The 22,026-nt window shown below is 42.7% G+C and overlaps 1 protein-coding gene across 4 annotated transcripts in view; it reads right to left on the reverse strand.

Annotated features, from left to right (window-relative positions):
• The window catches only part of DAB2 (DAB adaptor protein 2), a 70,224-nt gene extending 48,552 nt beyond the window's left edge, over positions 1 to 21,672 (reverse strand). Inside the window, exon 1 of one of the 4 annotated variants that reach the window (XM_040495902.1) lies at positions 21,555 to 21,672. The gene's annotated coding sequence lies outside the window, so the exon portion shown is untranslated. Of the gene's footprint in view, positions 1 to 3,961; positions 4,214 to 21,554 lie in introns of those variants that run through there. The other 3 variants (XM_040495913.1, XM_040495909.1, XM_040495896.1) reach the window with 3 other exon arrangements.
• Between the last annotated feature and the right edge of the window lie 354 nt (positions 21,673 to 22,026).

Raw genomic sequence — 22,026 nt, forward strand, 5'->3', positions numbered from 1 at the left:
CTTCCAGGGTAGGAGAAGGATGCAGGAAGGGGAGTAACCATGGCAACCTGCCCAGCTATGTGGGCAAGGATAGGATGGGGCCGCACGCACTTGGAAGACTTTATTTCTAGCCTAGTCACTCAGTGTAGTATGGGTGGTCCCTCCTTTCCCACTTCCTTCTAGTTTCATGCTGACTTGGGGAAGAACTGCTCTTTCTCCGCAGGGAGGCTGAGAGGGGGTGGAGACTTCAGCGAGACCAGAGGAGGTCAGCTTGACCAAACCAAACTGCAGGCTTCCAGGCAAAGAACGGAGAGGAACTCCCTGTCTGTTCTAGCCTCACGTGAGCACAGCAAACACATGGCTTTGTTAATATGAGGTGCTTGAATGATTCACGTTTTCCAGGTTGATGAGCAGCGCCCTATTTTGATGGAGACATTTCTCCCCTCTGCCTTCAGTTTTCACAAAGACACATTATTCAGTGAGTGGTTCAGTGGGCTAAATAAATAAATAAATAAATAAATAAATAAAACACATTTCTAAGTCAAACAGAATAAAGTATTCTATGCATAGGGGCATCTGGGTGGCTCTGTGGGTTAAGCGTCTGACTCTTGATTTCGGCTTAGGTCATGATCTCATGGCTCATGAGTTCAAGCCCCGAGTCAGGCACTGTGCCGACAGCATGGAGCCTGCTTGGGATTCTCTGTCTCCCTCTCTTTCTGTCCCTTCCCTGCTCGTGCTCTCTCTCTCTCTCTCTCTCAAAAATAAATAAATGAACATTTAAAAAAAGTATTCTGAGCATATTAGACTCACGCTCCTCCCAACAAGCTTGGGGTAGGTACTCTTATTCTCTCCAGATAAGAAAGCTTAAGTACAGAGAGGTTACGCAATTTGCCCAAGGTCACTTAAGCAACAGTGGTGTGGCTGGGATCTGAACCAAGGCAGCAGGATCCCAGAACCCACGCTCTCAACCCACTACCTGACTGTCCTGGGTGGGAGGCAGAAACTGGCATGACTTCTAGTCCTCAGTGTCCATACTCGGCCTGCCTTGCCCTCCTCATCAGAAAGTAGCAGCTTTTTGAAGAGGAGGAAACTTGACTGCCCACTTGCCTCCTGATTCATGCAATCCCGTCAGGCTCCGTTCCCATGAGTTAGGTTCCCACCAACCACACCTAACCAACGGTACAGCTAGTTCACCACAAGGTGACTCTGGCCTACCTCCGTGCCACTCAGTGGCACGGCTTCAAGTCGAGAATGACACACAGCACCAGAGAGAATTTTAAAAGAGCACATCCTATGACTCAGGTGTCTCAGATCGCCAGGGTAGTTCTTGTTCTGATTCCGTCTGGAGGACAGAAAACCTGACACGTTGGATCTGTGAGCCGAAACTCCCCAACCAGTGAGTTTTCAAGCTTTTCCACCTAGGGAGGTGTGCTGTGATAACCATTAGGGCAACTGAGCACACTGGAGAGCTCAGTCTTCAGTAGGCTTCTCCAGTATTTCAGCACCTCTGCTTGTCCTTGACATTAGTTACATCCTCCGGGCAGGAATGATTGAAGGAGAGAAACACATGGAGCCTTCAAAACCATTCAGGTAAAAAAATATCAGTGGGAGCAAGTTTAGGCTTAGGGTAGAATTAGAAACAAAGCAGGATATGTTTGCTGTGCCACCAAGAGCCCACGCATCCACAAAGCCCCCTGCTGGCCTATATCTTCCTAGTCTCTTAATCTTCAGATAATTGAGGCCTGACCAAGCAGGCCGATAAATATCGCCCCCAGCCCACCTGGCCAGAAGCTTCCAGAGGTCCCGGTACCACCTCATGCCAACAAGTGTCTTAAGAGCAATTCTCTTCAACTCAAACAAGGAGACAAAGATCCACTCAACCTCGTGGAACAAGGCACCAAATAAACCTAATCCATAGGAATTTGGACTTTTAGTTGAATCTAAAATCTGTAAAGAGTCTCGAGGGGAAATGTGGACTCTTCCTCAGCAAGTTGGACAAGGCTTTTAACAAGGGCCACACATGGCTCCCTGCCCTCTCTCACATCCTCCGGGGAAGATCCGATTGTGTCCAAGATGGCGAGAACGGCAACGCCGTTTGTGTCCTGGCTCAAAGTTGGAGGACATTCCACTACCACCACTTTGTCCCAGCCGCCCAATAAAATGTGGGAGGGTATAGCTTAAGAAGAACTGGTTTCTAGAGCAGTCATTTGGATAAGAAGGGATAGAGATGAGAGTGGGAAGGGGAAGGGGAAGTTAGCTTATTCACCAATGGGAAAAAGAATCCCGCCTGCCTCAGGGGGAAACTGATTAGGAATTTAGAAGTAATCAGTCCCAGAAATACACGTTGGAAAAGGCCACTAGGTCTTCTCCCCGCTTTTTCTAGGACGCTGTCTACATTGCACGCTCCTTGTTGTATTAAGTGTGGTACTGTTTATTTCCACATGTGCAGTGCTTCAACAAAAAAAGGTCCTTCCCCAAAGATTAAGGAGAGCTCAGTCCCAAAAACTTCTGAATTCTCAAGGCCACAAACTTTCCTACAATGTCACCGAGGCCTGTCTCCCTTCAGTGAGGGACAGAACCTGGGGTGGGCGGGGCAGTAGGCCCAGAGAAAAGCGGCCTAATCGCGGCCTGACTGCCAGGGCCCGAAGCTAGCATGGAGATGTCATGGAGCGTGGAGGGGAGCCATCTGGTAGCTAGGATGCTCCCCCATTCCCAGCTAGTTCCTCCCTCCCCACCAGCCACCAGATGCTCCTGTGTCGACCTCCAGCCCGCAAAGAAGATCAATTATATATCCCATCAAAGCCATTCCAAGAGCCTTAGCAGACGTCTTGAAGGCATTTTTGTAGCTGCCTTCTTCCTTCAGCCGTTACTTCTGTGTGAGTTAGTTTTTGTCTTACCTCCTTCTCCCCCACTCCTCTGCTTTGCCTGATTAGAGCCAGAAATTTTTTCATTAGGTCACTTTATAGTGTAATAACAACATTTACTATTCATGAAGTCTCCCCTCCATAATTTTTAAGTCTTTCCATGTGTCTGGAAGCTTATTTCTGCTCTTCTCACTTTACAAGTGTGCCTCTCTTCCTTCCAAACACAAACCAAAAAGAAAGAGGAAAAGGTGGGGTGGGGGTGGGGTGGGGGAATGCGGTGGAGATAACATCCAGATTCTTTAAGTGCTTTTAATCCAGTTAAATTTCCCTTTGGACTCAAACAGCTCCCTGCTGAAACTGACTGTGGACCTGAATTCCAGGCTAGGAATTGAGTCAAGAGGAAAGGAAGCAGAAACAAATAACAGAGTCAGCTCTATGCTATGAAAACCGCTATGCTGACTGGGGCTCCATGGTTTTAACCCATTAATTTTCCCCCCTTTTCTAGAATTCTTACTTAATCTTTCCAGCCAGTTTACAGCAAGCAGGCCAACACCTTTTAAACGCTCCAGGGATTTAAAACAAGTTTGTTCAGTCTCTTGGGCAGATACTTTCTTAAGAACGCGGGTGTAAGGCAAAGTTCACATTTTCATGCCAAACGTTGTCAGTCACCAGGAAAAAGCTTCTCGGGGGGTACAAACCAGGTCCCCAGCCTTTGTCACAGGGCAAAAATAAACACCCTTGGAGGAGTTAATTAGGCGGTCAGCAGCCACACCAGCGTCCTACCAGGGTTGCCCACAGAGCTTTTAAACAAGCACACACAAGCACACACAAAAGGAGGTGCTTGTTAAATGTCACAAGCTGGACATCTGGAGCCCGACCCCAAAGGTAAATGCATTCCGTGGAAGCATTCCTCGGTTGTCAGGCCACAAAACCGCCGTTTCCCCAAGTACGGTCTCATTTCTAAGATTGCCCCCCACCTCCACTCCATCCTTCCCCCCCCCCCCAACACACACACACACACTGTCCCGGATCTGCACCCCTAGGGGGAAAAAGCAAAGGAGGGGAAGGAGGTCGCCAAAAATGGAGCCACGGGGAAGAAGGCCGGGCAAGCTACTCACGGCCAGCTAGCGCCTCCGCGAAGCGAGCATGACTCCCGGGTGCCGAGCCTCCAGGCTGCCGCGCAGCCGACACGGCGGGCCGCGCTTAAATAGCCGCCGGCCCGGGAGCCTCGGAGCCGCGCGGCCACTCCCGGCGAGATATGGTTCTAATCAGATGCTGGCAGCCGAGGACTCCCCAGGAATGCGCCGGGATGTTTTTGCTGCCTGGGCTTGGTAACTCCCCCTCAACGTGTCTGCTGAGTCTTCCAAACTTAACTGTTTATTAACTCGAGCCGCGGCCACGCACGGCGCCCGGCTCCCCTCGCGCGCGAGCCCCGCCAGCGGGGGGCGATCGCGCCCCTCCTCCCCAAGCCCCGCGCCGCAGAGAGGAGGAAGGGTGCAGCCGGAGCCCCGGCCTCCCCAGCTGGGGCCGCGGGACAGGGGAGGGGGCAAATAAGGACAGGAAAGGGAAACTCCGCAGGAAAGGGGTGGGATCCACCGGACCTTCGTTTCACAAATTCCTTGGCCGGATTGCCACTTCCAGTGATGTGGCACCCGAAGTCATCCTAACCCGTTGGGGACCTTGGAACAAAGGGCTGCCTTTACTCCTGACTTTCCTGGCGAGAGGCAGTGGGTCCCAGCGCGGATCTGCTGTTTACAGCGAAATGGGTGATCAGCCCCTTTACAGGCGTGGTCTCCGCGGGGGCACTTAAATTGGTGGGGAATCTGTGTGTGTACATGTAGAACATACTGTATTTAGGTATGACATGACATCCCGATATACAGCTATAAAAGCAATACTCTATGAAATTGATATAAACAAAAACGTTCACCTCTATGTAACCTAAGTAAGCTGAACATCTGATACCAACAAAAATTATATATTTCCGTTAGCGTGTGCATCTGTGTGCAGACACGTAAGATGAACACTCTCCTGCACTGATTTCCACAGTGGTCCCTATACCTCTATGAAAAATATGAAACGTAAGAAACATATTTGAAAATGTGGTGCTCAGCACAAGGCATTCTCATCTTGGTGAAACTTACCAAGCTGGGAATTCATTTTCTCCATATTTTAAAATCATGAGCAATTGTACAATATCCCCAGAAACTCTGTCACTTTTTAAGAAATATGAAATTATTCCGGTGAAAAGCATGTCTGTGTTCCTGTTTTGTTTTGTTTTGTTTTGTTTTTTAGGTTGGAAACGGTGTGTACTAAATGTGAAAGTGCCAAATTATGAGTTGGACGAGAAGGGGTTATTGATTTCATCGAGTAAGCAACACACAGTGGATTTGCATCTTACCTCTGGAAACTGAGGGTTCAAATCGGGCTCATGGGACACCAAGGATGTATTTTGTGGTCCAAGCCTAGCCCAGCTGTAAAGCCGCAGTGTGATGGGCACTTCCTGCTCTCAAGTAGGTCAGGCTTGGGACCGCCAGGGAGCCAGGGGCACCGAGCGGCGCCACCCTGCCACAAGGAGAACACCACCTCTCCTGGCCTCTGCTATTTCTGCCACCTGTCTCATCCCCTCACACCTGAGGGTGCGGGGGTGGGGAAGGTGGTGCTGACAGTTTTCAATGTTGCTGAGATGATTTGCTATTATTAAAAAAAAAAAAGGACTTCCTGTGAATGATAAGAAGTATGTAGACTTTAATCTTAGGATAGTATTTACAACATTTATTCAGAGAACTTAAATTCTGGTACATTTTAGGATGTAGTGCTTTATTTCTAAGACCCAGAAGTCCAGAAGGATAGTTTCACCTCCAAGGCCTAAGTAGCTGAAAAAATGAGGCTGATTTCAGGCAAATAGAGACATTAGCAATTCAGGGGGGGAAAAAGGGTTTCCCTTTTCACTCAATAGGTAATACTTTCTCAACTCAGAAGTGACCACCCAAACCTATTTTTTTTAATTTTTTTAATGTTTATTTTTGAGAGAGAGAGACACAGACCATGAGCGGGGGAGAGGCAGGGAGAGAGAGGGAGACACAGAATCCCAAGCAGGCTCCAGGCTCTGAGCTGTAAGCATAGAGCCCGACACGGGGCTCAAACTCACAAACCGTGAGATCATGACCTGAGCCCAAGTCGGACGCTTAACCCACTGAGCCACCCAGGTGCCCCAAACCTATTTTTTTTTTTAAATCAAGACTCTTATCAAGCAATATTAACTTATGTTTGCTCTACCAAATGGAAGGGATATGTCTAAGGAGCCAGAGGAAGAAAATGATTTCATCTGCAATGAGCTGGAATTTCAAGAGAAGACTTTGATGAAAACGGTCCGTTTATGAACTGCGGGCTCACACATACAGCTTAAAATAGACGGCCCTGTCATTTTACAGAGAAATCTTGAGTCCACAGTGGAGAACTCTGATTTGAAGAGTACTTTTATATCTCTAGGGTGCTGATACTGCTTCTGGCAGTAATTCAGTGTCTTGCTCACAGTAAGAAGAAAAAAAAGAAGGATGAAAATAAATTTAACCCTTTTAATCTCTGATGGAACACAGTCTCTTGCCCCATCAAAGCTGTTCACTTTTCAGTAGGTCTAAAATGAACTCCCTTCCAGCTGGAGAATCACACCCAAGACCACCCAGATGTTAACCCTGCTTCAATGGTCTTTTCTTATCACCACTGAAATTTAATGTTTAGAAAATTAAGGTAAGGAAAATTTAATGCAATGTTTGAAAAACTAAGTTCCTTGCACGACTTTCCCTTGCACAAATCCCGTCTTCGAGGGAGAAGGAGAAAAAAAAGAAAGAAAAAAAAAAAACACCAAAAAAACCAGCCTAGGAAAGGGGTAGTTAATCCCGTGATGGCTTGCTGAAGAATGCATGGTTTATTATTAAAGTAATCTCTTAAGATTTTCCTGGAATGTGCTTCCACAGCAACTCTGCTTGTGCAAGCTATCCTATGTGTGTGTCTTTTCTTCCATAATTAAGCTGGTTTTTCCCCCTTAGCTCGCAGACCTAGTGCTTTCTCTCTCCCTTCTATCCCCCTCCCTACTCCTCTTGTCTCCCTTAAACATCCCATTCTGAATCCTTCCATTTCCCTTGAACTGAAATGGCACTTTGGATTTGGTCCTAGGTGAACTGTCCGAGCACCTTGGTGCCTTGTTGGACACTTCCAGATGTTCTAATCGAACAAGGACTGGTTAAAGTTTATGGATCTAGTGAGGTCACGTCTTTTCTTTTTCTTCCTCAGTGCCATAAAAAAATGAAGAAAATAGCTATTGTTCCCAGAAAATGTTCTTTGACCTTGACTTATCCTGCATGTTTACAGATACAGAAAAATTGACCCTATCAGATTTGGCTGTTGGCAAGGCATGACAAATATTAGAGGCTTTCCTATTATCTACCTATCTATCTATCCATTGATCTAACCAAAATCTAAAATATCTGGAGGGCAGTCTTACTGAAGGCAACCTGTTTTTGTTTTGTTTGGTTGGTTGCTTTGGTTTATTTTCTTGGTTGTACATGTATAGCACCTCAGAACACAATGCTTGGTATTTGCTTGTGATGTGTAGGACTAGTAAAATTCAAATGGCACTTGATAAGTTGGGATGTTTAGAGTGAAGGACTTTAAAAATTCAATATGATAAATTCATATAACTAATTACATTTTGCTACCAGTATAAACTTTTATAATGAGAAGTTGTAAAGGGGAAAAAGAATACGCATATGAACTACCAGTTACAACATCTTCTTTGGAAAGCAATTTGAAAAGAGTTGTTAAAAATAAAAATGCATAAAATCCTACAAAATGTCAGTATTAATTATTATTGTAGCCAACACTTAAATAGTTCTCCATCCTATGAATAAGAATCTATCCCTAGAAATAAAGCAGAGATGTTAATCACTGCATTGTCCATAGTAAGAACCTGGGAACAAATTTTGTCTGTCAGTAGGGGAATGATTGAGTCAGTTCTGATTCATCTGCACTGTGAAATCATATGCAATCATTTAAAAGAATAAATTGTGGAGTTAAGCCTTGTAATATGGAAGAATTTCTATTAGGTATTGTTGAGTGAGAAAAACAAGATAAAGAAAAATGTAAAATATGTTTCTGTTTTAGTAATACAAAAAGCAACACCTATCTGTGTGTGTGTGTATGTGTGTGTGTGTGTGTGTGTGTGTGTGTGTGTGTGTATTTGTATGATTATAAGGGAGACTAGAGACTGGATTGCATTAGAGATCACTGGGGACCTGACAGAGATGAGAATAGACAGGGGAAGGAAGGAGGTACAAGTTGTGCAAAAAGGGAAAAAAATTAAAATAGCCTATATGCAGATCTATAGAGATCACATTTGTGCATCTACGTGAAATGGTATATACACAGGTTTGCCTAATTTTTTTTTAAATACACCAAATGATTTTAAGATAAAGAAGGAGAAGAGTTATAAAAGAAATCCATAAAATAGCTTTCAGGGTGCCTGGGTCACTCAGTCATTTAAAAGTCTGACTTCTGCTCAAGTAGCAATCTTGTGGTTCGTGAGTTCAAGCCCCACATTGGGCTCTCTGCCATCAGTGAGGAGCTCGCTTCGGCTCTTCTGCCCCACTCTCTCTCTCTGCCATTCCCCTGCTCTTCTCTCTCAAAAACAAATAAACATTAAAAAAAATAGCTTTCACTGAGGTGTTTTCCTCAAGATCTTTCAAAAGTGAGTTGAGTATTCATCATGCGTTCTCATGATCTCATCTGGCCTTGAGAACAATAGTTCTCCAACATTGATGTTCCCTGCAGACACTCTGGGAGCTTGCGACAAGGGCTAATTCCTGGCCCCAGCCCCAGAGACCTGGACTGGAAAGGCATGTGAGTGGGTCAGCAGGGGGCACGAAGTGTCTGGGAATCTCAGTGCTTACCCACACTTCTGGGTGATTCAGATGCTATAGTCCTGGGTACCACACTTTAAGAAACACTGAGCTCTCCCACAACCAAGAGCATACTCACTCTGTCCTTCTCTGAGTGATGAGAGTTAAGTGGATTGGGCAGAACTGCTAGGATAAGAGGAGGCAGGTGCCATTGGTCTTTAGACATTGGCTTTTCTCTCTCCCATTGGCTCTCGACAGCTTCAGACAGTGTCCTGGCTTTGGTGGTGACTCTCTCCCTGCTCCTCCCCTGTCAAGGCTTGTTTTCAGAGAAAGATCTGATATCAGCCGTGTACACTGACCTATACCCAGACATTTGCACTGCATTTCCAATCCCGTGTCTTACTGTGGCATGAAAGGCACCGCTCATTGTTAAAGAGATCTTAGTCATCAGGAAGAACAGGGACAGATTTTTTTTCCTGCTTTGATCAGGTGAGGCAATTGTCAACTCCACTCTGTACCCAGCTTAAGGTTACTGGAAAGAGAGAAGAATTAGATGACTTCCAACTCCTAGGATGACCCTCTACTACCCCTGAAGTCATACCACATCTTGGCTTCCAAGGGACCACTGGAAAACTGAGACGGGATGTCATGTAAATGCTTACCTCTGTGATACAAGGAAGGAAAGTGGGATTTAGGATCAGATCTGGCTTAAAGTTCTGGGTGTGTCTTTTACTGACTGCAAGACTTAGGGCAACCGGCCTAACTCCTCAAAGCCTCAATTTCCTTATCTATAAAATGGGCCTTCCCTGTCTCCCGCTCGTGTTTTGGTTTTTGGTGGAAGTCAAAGGAAATCATGTTCAATGAGAAGAGTTTGGAGAATTTGAGACCAAATGATGACTGTAAATGATGTTAAAACTATGCAAAAAATACGTAGTACTAGAAAGCTGTTCTTGTCCCAAATTATTTCTACTCCCAATGGAAATTCTGCCTAGTAAATCATGTGTTAGGTAGCTATGTTCCTCTGGCTGTGGGGAACTTTCTTAAGGTTGACTTCTCCGGTGGGATAGTCCTGGACCCTGATTTTCTAACATGTTAGTGAGGATCACTTTAACGGATCAATTTAATCCTTTCAAAGAAAGATGAGTAAATTTCTGCTGAGATGGGGATATTAAAACGGGAGAAAAGACAGAAAATGAGAAAAGGGGGACTGAAGACCAACCTCTTGCCCTTTGGAGTTCTATTGCTCCTACTGAGAAGCTGCCTCACTGTCCACAGACACTGAATTCAATCCAAAAAATCTTTCTACTCTCCTTTAACTTTGGCCACATGCTGGGCTGGGCTGGGCTGGCCTAACAGCCTCAGTTGTAAACCAGAACAGCCATCTGTGCATCGAGAAGGAATGCTATCTTCTGTAGTCATTTAATACTCAGGCTCAAATTCACATCTTAACTAGAGAACAGGGAGAACCCATGTCTGGACTCCAGAGTAACCCTACTCCCCGATTCTTTTGAAGCTTATATATGTGTGTGCGCCCATGCTTATGTGCAGTTTCTGAAGCAGTGCACCCTAGGTTTCACTGGATTATCAGAAGACCCCATGACATAAGACAAGGTTACATTCCATTGCGCTCTGGGTGTATAGCCACATTCTTTCTACCCATTTTTATCTGAAGATTTTATCTGAGTCTTTTGTACCAATCTGATATTTTTTTTCCTCACAACATTATTGTCAAACAGGTTAGGGCAAGTATTACTGTTTCTAAAGGTTAAGAAATATAAGTGCAGAAACTTTGATTTTTTTCTGTTTACAGAGTTAGGGACAGAGCTAGAACTGTCACTCAGCTCTTCTGAATGATCTACAATGTATGGCTTCATGCAGTCATGGCCCAAACAATATTATAAAGGTTATTGGCACCTCTGAGGGTTCACTGTATTCTGTCTTGGTCTGTCCACACCTGGAAAAGAGTATCTGTTGAGGATGCCCCTTCAGATGCAGAAGACACTGGCAAATCAGAGCAGGGCCACTTGGACAGTGAGGGAATATCTTGGGGACTGAGAACTACGGGCTTTGCCAGTGTGGCCTGGCTGAATTGGGCATGCGTATCCAGGGAAAGAGACTCCTTGGGCACATCAGGTGGGTTAGGGAGGGAGATCTGTGAATAGTAGAGCTCTTTCCAAATATCCAAAGGCTTGTCACGTGGAAAGTAGATTCAACTCCTTTCTTTGGCCACAGATGGTAAAAGGGGATCCTGTACCGGGTTGAAGAGTGTCCCTCCCACCCCTAAGATTCATGTCGACATGGAACCTCAGAATAGTCCCTTTGGAAATAAGGTCTATGCACATACAATTAGTTAAGATGAAGAAATACTGTATTATGTGAGATCTTACCTTTTTGTTTGCCTTATGATACCTTTTGGCCAGAATATCTTGGCTTTTTATTATATCCTATTTTGCATTTGGCACAACTTGGGACCCACTGTGTCTCCAGGTGTGACTCTGAGGAAAATGACTGAACTTCTCTTCTATAAAGCGAGAGAAATAATAGAACTTCCTTCACAGCGCTGTTCTGAGGGTTGAGTAAGTTAATCTGTCTAAAGGACTTCAAGTAGCAATTAGCACATGATAATGTGCATTTTTGTCTGAGTGTCTTAAAAGAATAATTTTTCAAATGTTAAGTAAATTTGAAAATGAGCTTACCCTAAACCTCAGAGATTGCACTTCTAAGTCAGCTTAGAGGAACTCCAATTCATTTGCCAAGAAATATGTCTAAGAATGCTTAGAATAACAAAACGTAGAGCAACTTAAGTGTCCATCAACAGAACAGACAAATAAATCGCGGTGCATGTATTCATTGGGAATACTCTAACAATAATAGGAATGACATGAATCTATGACCCAGAACTGCTTATATCAACACAGATGAACTGAGTAAGAAGAACAAGTTACAGATGAATACATAAAGCATGATGCCACTTACATATGGCTTAAAATATGAAAAATATGTTTCGGATTCTGTGTCTCCCTCTCTCTGACCCTCCCCTGTTCATGCTCTGTCTCTCTCTGTCTCAAAACTAAAATAAACGTTAAAAAAAATTTAAAAAAATATGAAAAATAAAATTACTCATTACTTAGAGATACAACTGTTCATATAAATGAATATATAGATGCCCAAGAGGGATAAATCACAAATTCAAGATGGTGGTTTCCTTGGAAAGAAGAAAGAAGGATGAATTAAAAGGAGGTCTAATTATACTGGTATTTTTTCTTTTTCCTAAGGCTTGATGTAAGGTACATGGGTGAATATTGTTTTACTTTTCATCTCTTTACACAGATGCTCATCTAAGCACTTTATAGATATTAATTTACTTAACCTCATAACACTGCTGTAAGTTAAAACCTATTGTTAGCACCATTTTACAGAGGAGGAAACTGCGGAAGCTGATTAAAGTCACAAAATTACTTAATGGCAGAGCCAGGCTTCACACCCAGGTATTCAGGTCCCAGGCTTTGTGGCTTAACCCCCATGCAATGCCCATGCTCATTAGAATTTTATAAAGAAACGAAAAGGCTGCAGGTGACATTAACTGCCCAACGCAACTTTGGAGTGCACGCGGATCACGTTCCGCTCCCTTGCTCCTGTGACTCTTCCACCTCCAGGCCCCTTGTCCTTCTCTGTCCCACTTTGGCTTTGTACCTCAGCCCCTGTTTTTTTTTTTCTTTCCTCCCTGGATCAATGGATTCATTTGGACTCATGTTTCTGGCTTTGATCATGACCTCGGCACACTTTCCAGGACGTCTGTCCCTGGTGTCTAGACTTTGACCATAAGGAGAAAGTTCTGTGCTGACCCTAAGCCTGGGTCTGGACCCGAGAGAGGGACAATGGGAAGTTATACACTGAGCACAACAGTGAAGGGCCACTGAAAAGGAGTGTTTCTCTGAGGAAGGTGTTAAGAATGAGAAGGTAGAAGTAGAGGTGGTAGCAGGTGTGTGTGTGTGTGTGTGTGTGTGTGTGTGTGTGTTTATTAGATAAGCTGCTATTTTTCAGAAGAAATTCTGGTGAAAGATACAAGCTGTGGGGACAATACAAACTACCAATAACATTCCAGACAATTTCTACCTGGCTCTCAGACATCAGCACTCCCTCTGAATGGAGCTACCCTGACTTTCCCCCCATGCCAGGGAAAGCATACTTGTTCTGGTTAATATTGAGACTGATGCTTCTCCCATCTTTGGTAAAAGAACATTCTTCCAGGCCAGCACAGGGAAAGAAACCTCATCACTTGCTTCAGTTGGGAGAGACGCCCAAGCTCCTGGAACCCATCAGTGGGCCTCTACCCGGATTGCTGTTGCTCCAGCCTTCCGTGGAAGAACTGAGCTCACCGAAAGTGTGTTTGTGGAAGAAACACCACCTGGGAAAGTTAGGCTGGGTGTGGGTTTGGAGGGAGGAAAACCCAGTCCAGAACTCCGCAGTTGTTGCTGAAAATGCTCAAGTCCTAAAGTCATTTTGCCGAGGCCGACCAGGAAATGTGTAATCATAAACTTTAAATGTTTATCTGTCAAGTGGACACATTCTGTTATTTTGGTTTATATTGAGGCAGTTTTTAAACTAACGTTAGACATTAACTACACCCAGTAATTTGATCACACTGTCTCATCTCTCTTTTTCCCTCCTCTCGTCCTTCCTCTCTCCCTTCCTCCCTCCCTCTCTCTCTCTTTCTCTCTCTCTCTCTCACACACACACACACCTTTATATTTTGTTGTTATTGAATTCGAATTATAGACAACAGTTTGTTTTTAAATCTGGTCTATGAATAAAAACAGCTCAGGTTCACCGTGCTTGCTGATTTGCAAGGAGTAACTACCCCCACCGTAGCTTATCTGAAGGTGTCATGTGATGTCACCGAATATAGAGATGGAAAGAGATCTGCGCTGCGATTCAGCTCCTCTGAGCCTCTGGCGCACCCTGTTATGAGGTATAGACTAGCTGTTTTCTCTCCTAATACATTGACTACTGAAGGGTCTCTTTTCGCAATTGTCCTGGTCAATAGTAATAATCAGTCAAATTAATTAATCAACCATCTATAAATGAAGAACATCAAGTAAAGTCTCTCTGGAACACGGTGTTTAAAGATCGGGACCACAGTGATTAGCTACTTAAATAGAATAATGACTTTGTTTTCCTGTCTCACTGCAATATAATGGAAATCACTTGGGATGGAGATCCAGAATACCTACATTAGAATCCTGGCTCTGGCATTAACTATTCGTATGATTGGATAAACTGCTTAAAGTCTCTAAACTTCACGTTTCTACTGTGCGAAATGGAAAACAATGCTTGTGGTACAGGCTTATTTCGAGGGCTAAATGACATAGGGATGCATGTAAAACAACAAACTCTTGGTAAGTACCAGGCCCTATGATAGCTGTCTATGTTAACTGCAGGACAAAGGAAGTGGTCATTTCTCATTTTAAGATTTTCTCATAAGAACAATCCTTAAATTTTGGTGCTTGCCTCCATCCTCTGGAATGAATACTAAGAGGTGACAAGATACCTGACAATAAAAGAGATAAGTATTAACGGGAAACAATCTTTGGAACATTTTTGTGTGTTACTCTTATTACCCAAAAGCTTCCAAGTTCTGCCACTGCTACCACTATGGTCCAAACCATCATCATTTCTCACGTGGACTATTGAAATAACCTCTCGCTGCTTCTGCTCGTATCCCTCCCACAGTCTAGTCCATATAGCAGCTAGTGGTCTCATGAAAAATGTTCAGTAATTTCACACGTTTGTTCAGAGCCCTTCAATAATTCCCATCTCCGTCAGAGTCAAAGCCAATGTCCTTAGAAATGACTTCCAAGGCTGTATTGAACTGCCCTCCCTTCCATTACTTTGTAACTGCTAATCTTCCCTTCACTCACTTCACACCCCAGGCCCATTCATATCTCAGACTTTCACACTTGCTGCTCTTTGCCTGGGCTGTCTTCCTCTGGATTCATGACTTCTTAGCTTTCTAAGTAGTTTTGGTAGTTGTTCAGACGTCACCTTCTCACGGAGAGTATTTTTGACCATTGTTTCGGGTTGAGTAGGGTCCTCCTAAAAGTTCATGTCCACCTGGAACTTGTGAAAGTGACCTTATTTGGAAATAGGGTTTTTGCAGATGTAATCTAGTTAAGATAAGGTCATATGGGATCAGGATCGGCCCTAAATCCGACAACTGGTGTCCTTATGACAAAAGGGAAATTGGACACAGACACACAGGAAAGAAGATGATGTAAAGATGGAGGCAGAAGTTGGGCCAATGCAGCTGGCCGGCCTGGGTACACCAAGGACGGAGGCTGTTAACAGGAGCTAGGAGAGAAGCATCGAACAGATTCTTCCTTGGAGCCTTTGGAAGAAGCAGGGCCCTGACACCTCCTTGATTTGTGAGAGAATAAATCTCTCTTGTTTTAAACCACCTAGATTTTAATAGTTTGTTACAGCAGCTCGAGAAAGCTAACAAAACCAATCAATTTTCAGTTGCTGCCCTACTACCTTATCCTTATTCCCTCCTCTGATTTATGCTTTCCCTATAGCACCTACCCTGTCAGAGCCTGGTGATTTCTAACTTCCCATAAGCAACATGTTTCATTGACTGTAACTATCAGCAAATCATTGTAATCTTCAAACATGATTTAGCTTTCCCTTCTCACCTATTCTTGCCAACCAGAAATCTTTATCTTTGCCTCTGTGATATTCCTACTTTAGTGAGGGGAACACCCACTAAACTTGTCTGACTTCTACGGTTCCTCTTATTCCAGGTTCAACAAAATAGCTGCATGGGGCATCTGGGTGGCCCAGTCAGTTAAGCATCTGACTCTTGGTTTTGGCTCAGGTCACGATCTCATGGTTCGTGAGTTGGAACTTTGCATCAAGCTCCCCACTGACAGTGCAGAACCTGCTTGGTATTCTCCCTCTCTCTCTCTCTCTCTGCCTCTCCCCTCCTCATTTTCTCTCTCTCTCTCTCTCTCTCTCTCTCTCTCTCTCTCTCTCTTTCTCTCTCTGAAAATAAATAAACTTAAAAAAATAGCTGCATGTAGTTAGTTACTACACTGATACAGAGCCATTAAAACAAGTAAAGCCAAAAAGAGAGGACATATATTGTTTAATTTGAGGATCTGATTTCTAGTAGGTCCAGAATAGGAACCTGTTATATTCTATACTTGGCATCTAAACAGGCTAGACAATGCATTCACACACTTGACAAAATTAACAGTAATTCTTAATGTCTTGTAAAATCCTGATTCCTCTGTCTTAAAAATATCTCTTAATATATTATTTGCTAGACTCATAACCTAAGCAAGATTCAAAACAAACAGAAAATTGAATAGTTTGTCTTTTAAATTGTCCATAAATCTATAGCAGTTTTTCCCACCCCACACCACTCTATTTTGTTAACACCATTGACTTGTTGGAGAAAACTATCCATTTATCCAGTTTAATGTACCACAGCATGGATTTGTTGACATGCCTGGTGGTGTCATTTAATTTGATCTTCTATCTATATTTCCTCTAACCTGGTAGATATATTGACAGGCTTCAGTATACTTCAAATAGACTTCACAGTTAGCTGTGTATTTTCTACAGCATATCACAGAAGTGATCTTTTAAAAAGCATCAGGGGCTCTTGGGTGGCTCAGTAGGTTAAGCGCCTGACTTTGGCTCAGGTCGTGATCTTGCAGTTCACGAGTTCAAGCCCTATGTTGGGGCTCTGTGCTGACAGCTCAGAGCCTGGAGCCTGCTTCAGATTCTGTGTCTTCCTCTCTCTCTGCCCCTCCCACACTTGTGCTTTCTCTCTCTCTCTCTCTCTCAAAAATGAATAAACATTAAAAAAATAAAATAACCTACTCCATCCCCCAAATTGAGGGGGAATAGACAAAACAAGATTGTTGAAGCAGAGTGATGGATATGTAGGGGTTCAATGTACAATTCTCTACATTCTTGTTTATATTTGAAAATTTCTGCAATACAAAGAATTAAAGATCAGTGGCACCATTAGGTGTTTCATATAGTTCATTTGTTCATAATTCACTCACTCATTCATTCATCCAACATTTGTTTTAATTATTTTAGAGAGAGAGAGAGCGTGCAAGCAGAGGAAAGAGGGGGAGGGAGAGGGAGAGGGAGAAGCAGACAGAGACAGAGAGAGAGACTCAACATGGAGCCCAACGTGTGGCTCGATCCCACGACCCTGAGATCATGACCTGAGCCAAAACTAAGAGTCAGATGCTTAACTGACTGAGCCACTCAGGTGCCCCTCATGCAACCTTTTCCATAAGCCTGTTACTGTTGGTTTACCAGTTGGGTGCTGTCTGTAAAGAAGTCGTGGCTCCACTCCCTAGGATTCCATGCTTAGCTCAGAGAGCTTCCCACACGGAGCTATTTTAAAAACCATTATTCTTTCAGCCTTTAGAAGCCCCAAATTCAGATTCTGGATATCATGGCACCCCCCTAACTGAAAGAATGGCTTTGTTTCCCTAGCTCCCCTCCAGAGCAGACCCAGACATGCGTGCCGGAGGGGCGCCTTCCAAGATCACGGATCCATGGAGTCCTAATAACCACTGTCCAGTCAACATTAGGCCTTATCAGAAGGCCCAGGCCTGGGCCCCTCTTTGATGGCCCTATGTTCCCAAGTGCTTTTTTTCTGGGTTACTGATTTCAGGCTGGAGTCAGATGATTTGCAAAATGACCTGCCTTTCCTGTCTGCTTCACACCACGGGGGCGAGGAGAACAAATAGGTACAAAGTCTGGCTCCTGAGCCCTAGAAAGAGGCCTGTATTGCTGTCATGTGCTTGTCTGATGAGATGTTACAGGGTTTGTTTTTTTCTTTTTCCTGGCTTGATAAAGTTAAGGAATTAATCTACAAAGCCTTAAGTAGATTTTCTTTTGGCAGTGTCTTTGGTAGTCAGGATAGAGCTGCAAAAGGCAATTCTACATTTTGAAGGTACTGCTGATGTCTTGAGGGTGGGGAGGGCATCACTTCTCTTCCTTATCCTTCTGTCGCTCCAGCATGAGTGGCACCTCTAACCAGGGAGCAGAAAAGGAATGGGATAGAACTTTGACCTTCACGAAGATGATGCTGATTATGCGTTTTTGCATATAACTTTATAGTTTAATAAACTTTCAAAAATGTTCTCATTGGATCCTTATATCCTTGTTGCAAGTTAGAGAAGTATAATTGTCCTCATTTTGAAGGTGATAAAAATGGGTCTCAGAGAATCAGGGATACTCCTTCAAGTGCATGTAGATTCCTCGTGAAGGTGCCAAGATTCAAATAAATTCTTCTAACTCTTATTACCCTGCCAAGTCAACTTTAAACTACTCGGAATGACCTCCTAAACATTTGATGAAGGAGAAGGAAGAGGATATATATATTAGAGTTTTGCATTATCCCTAATGTCTCTCTTAGCACAGATCCTATTAATTTTCCTATTTTTTTTTATTTTGCTAGATGCATACTCTTTTTAATCTCCAAGTATCTTTGAGCATTATAATGTAAAATCATAATGCCTTATGTTTCTATTTTGCCTAAAACACTGTAATTGAATCAGAAAATTATTTTGGTACTACTGTATATATAATAAATGGCACTGTATATATAAGATATAGTACAACTTAGGGCTTTCTCCAAACAATTTGTTCTCCAAACCAGTCAACTTTTTGCTGTGTAAAGGTAGAATTCTTCTGCCTCATGTCTGCCATCAAGATAGGACAACTGTCCTTTGTTATTTGGATTAGTATAAGTCTCAGAGCAGTGGTAAGTTAGCACACTTGTCCCTTGTGAAGAAAGATTGCCCAGAGGACATGTGAGGGAAACATTAACATCTCTTCATGGCCATCTGGTTCTTCTTAGCCGAGGAATGCTCACCGGTTATGGCAGTCCTGAGTAAAAGTCATAGGAAGAGATAGAGACTTGGATCCAAGCAAGGAAAACAATGTGAGGGAATAAAGATAGAATAGAAATAGAGTTGGCAACAAAGTGCTACACACACACACACACACACACACACACACACACACACACACACCAAAACCTGAGATGAATCAGGTGAAAAACTTACTCTTTGGATTGGGAAACATTTGGGGCTGAAATAATCTTTTTGAAGAATTTGTACTATTCATTATCATTGAACAGTCTCCAAACTGAACAGCCATATAAGTCTGGACACAATAAAAACATTTTTTAAAGCCATAACAGTATTTTGTTAAAGAAGGAAGTAAAGATATTTATCTGAATGGATCTCCTTAAAATATAATGGAAGATGATATTTTAAAGAACACAAATGTTAATGAGGACACAAAGATCGTAAGATAATTTATTCATGGCAAAGAAGGTTCAAGTTCGAGTTCCTCAGTAAAGAAGGTCTTTTTTCCACTCCAATAGAGGGTACACTGGCCTGGGGTATAGTTGACCTTGTGGCTAATAATGGCACAGCCACTACTTTGTGTCTTATGGCAAATAACTACTCTGTGTGTGCAGCATTCTTCAGTTTGAAAAATACTTGCCCTGCATACTATGATAAAAGATAAAATTTATCATGCCAGAAATGTTGTATAAAATAATATCATTACATATTTTGAACACAAAGAAGAGGATTAAACATTTTGCTTTCAATTGATTTATGTAAGTCATAATATATTTTAAATTGCAAATAATTTGACAATGCTCTGAGCTGGTGATCATCTTACTTTTTTAGGGGAGCTTCAACATGCTTAGTCAGTAAGATATGTTTATTAACCCTTCTCCAAATTGCAAACACCATGAAGAGAAAGATGCTATTATTTGCACTGAGTATACAATATATCTACAGCGTCTGAATAAATACACATCCCAAAGCAATTCTTATTGTGAAATTAAAAGTGGATTATAACCTGTTTAATAATATTAGATGCTTTATATTTGTCTCCTAGCAACTAAATAATATGGATAAGTAAAGACATTTTTTTAATATGCCTTCAATCATTATTATAATTACGTATAGAGAGTCTTTGAAAAAATATCTCCAAATATATAATAATCTCTTAGTTATAACATAAGTATCATGCAGACCCAACTCCTGAAATATAGAGCAAGCAAGCCAGTATTCCAATTAAGCCTTCTAAGAAGTAATTAAATGGAATAGATTTTTTTCTCTCATTATGTCTACAGGTGATATCGAATATCGAATAGACTTTTTAAGTCACCTGATAGAATTTCTCACAGAAAATTTATTCTGGCTTACATCCCAATCTTACTCTTCCATACTCCTCTTTGCTCAGTGTCAATAGAAGTTGAATTTTCTAAGAACAAAACACAGTTTCTCCTAAAATTGTTAGATTTTGTCACATAACACTATATACGACTGATTTAATAGAATAAGGAACATTCTACTTCTTGGGGATACTTTTTGGAACTTATTAAATACTAATCAGTGTGTCATGAATTTTTTATCTTAGATACCAGGATTTACTTTCTCTTCAGCTTAATTTTATATTTATTTTTGAAAGGTGGGGTGGGGTAGGGAAAGAATATCCCTTTAAAAGTTACTGAAACATTCTAACTTGCTATTGAAACTTGTGAACATTAATGAAAGCTTGGAAAGTGACGCCTTGCAAAAATATTTCGCTCATTCTGAATAAGACTGGAAACAACATTTCTCCAACATTTACCTCTGGGTAAAAGCTGGAGGCCTGGACATCCAAACAATGCTGTGTCTACCAGAAAGCAAGCCGAAAATGAAATGGAAATCGTATTTGCTATCATTTCCTTCCTTCCACATGGAAGGAAGGAAGGAAGGAAGGAAGGAAGGAAGGAAGGAAGGGGAGAAGAAGTAAAGAATTGAACAAAAGCTATCTGGACATACTTTAGAAATGCTGCGTGCATACGTGTGTGTGTTTATGATTGTGTGGGTATGTGTATGTTGGATTTCAGCTAGAGAGTATTTTCTACATCTCCACAATTTCTACACCAGCTTGAGACCAAATAATATTTAATCACTTCCATAAAAATGCCAAAATAAGAAAAACATGCATGAAAAAGACAGCAGTACGAGGAAGGCATGCTATATATGTTATAGCTGACCACAAACATCATTCACAAAACAAGCAAGCGGCCTAACCAGGAATTTTCCAAATGCTTGTTTTGGGAGAAGTTAACTCCCATACAGAGAGCTTTAAAATAGAAGAGGAAAATGACAGGTTAGTGCCGACCCTTTTAACTGATTTCTCCCTAAAATAAAGACAGCATCTTGAATTAAAATGCAAGTCCTTAGAGCGTGCTTGCGAGACAGCATCACATATACAAATAATAGTTTAGCACGCTGACCCTTTTCACAGAAACAAAAACCCGGTCCGGACCAGGAGGAGGCCTCTGTGTAAGAGGCTATTCCTGCCCTTCCAAGCTGGCCCACTTCCTCCTGGTTTTGGAAGCTTTTCCACTTTGGACCCTTGTTCCTTTCTCCTTCTGGTGTTTTTAGAGAATGACAGAGTTTATCCAACAGGAAATAATAGCATAGTTTTTGCAAGACCTCTATTTCCCCACCACCGGCTTGAACAAGAATCAGGACTACCATGTGGTGCTGTTGAACTTCGCTAAGAGAGCTTTGAGGCATACACACAACATCAGTCTGACGTTAGTTATGTTACGTTTGGGGAAAAGTGGAGAGGTTGGAGTCCGCACAGCTCTTGGAACCGTGGACTCTCAGGATCTTAAAGGACCTTGGGGGCCATCCAGCCCCGTCTCCCACTCTCTACTTGCATTCCTTCCCCAACACCACTTCTCCCTGCCCCAACTTACCCTGGGCCACTTTCCGCAAAGGGGATCTCCTGAGCCATTCTATCGTGTCCTTACTTAGGCTAAATACTTTTTTCTGTTTGCTCCTCATCAAACGCAGACAGAGCAGAAGATGCTGCCTCCTTCGGCAAGTTTCGCTTACCTTTCTTTTAGGCTCCGAGACATTGCATAAAACTAACCCAGATGTCAGCTGATGTATTATGAATTTAGAATGGGAACCTCGAGTTCCTTCCTGTCTCTCCGTGCATTTTCAGGGGAGATGATTTACAGTTGTCCTGGCCACTGCTGGCTTGAAGCTGTTGTTTCTGCTTTTTTTTTTTTTTTTTTTTTTCAGTTCATGGTTTACTCTGCTGTTCCTCATCTGCCACTTCTTCTTGTACCCTGTCAAACTCAACATCCTTCCTTGATCAGTGCTCTCTAACTCCCTTAGGAAATCCACCTAAATCAAGGCTCTGGGTGTCTTTTCCGAAGGTGT

Source organism: Herpailurus yagouaroundi, unplaced genomic scaffold, assembly GCF_014898765.1.
Source record: "Herpailurus yagouaroundi ecotype Mexico unplaced genomic scaffold, PumYag 29, whole genome shotgun sequence".
Lineage (NCBI taxonomy): Eukaryota > Metazoa > Chordata > Mammalia > Carnivora > Felidae > Herpailurus > Herpailurus yagouaroundi.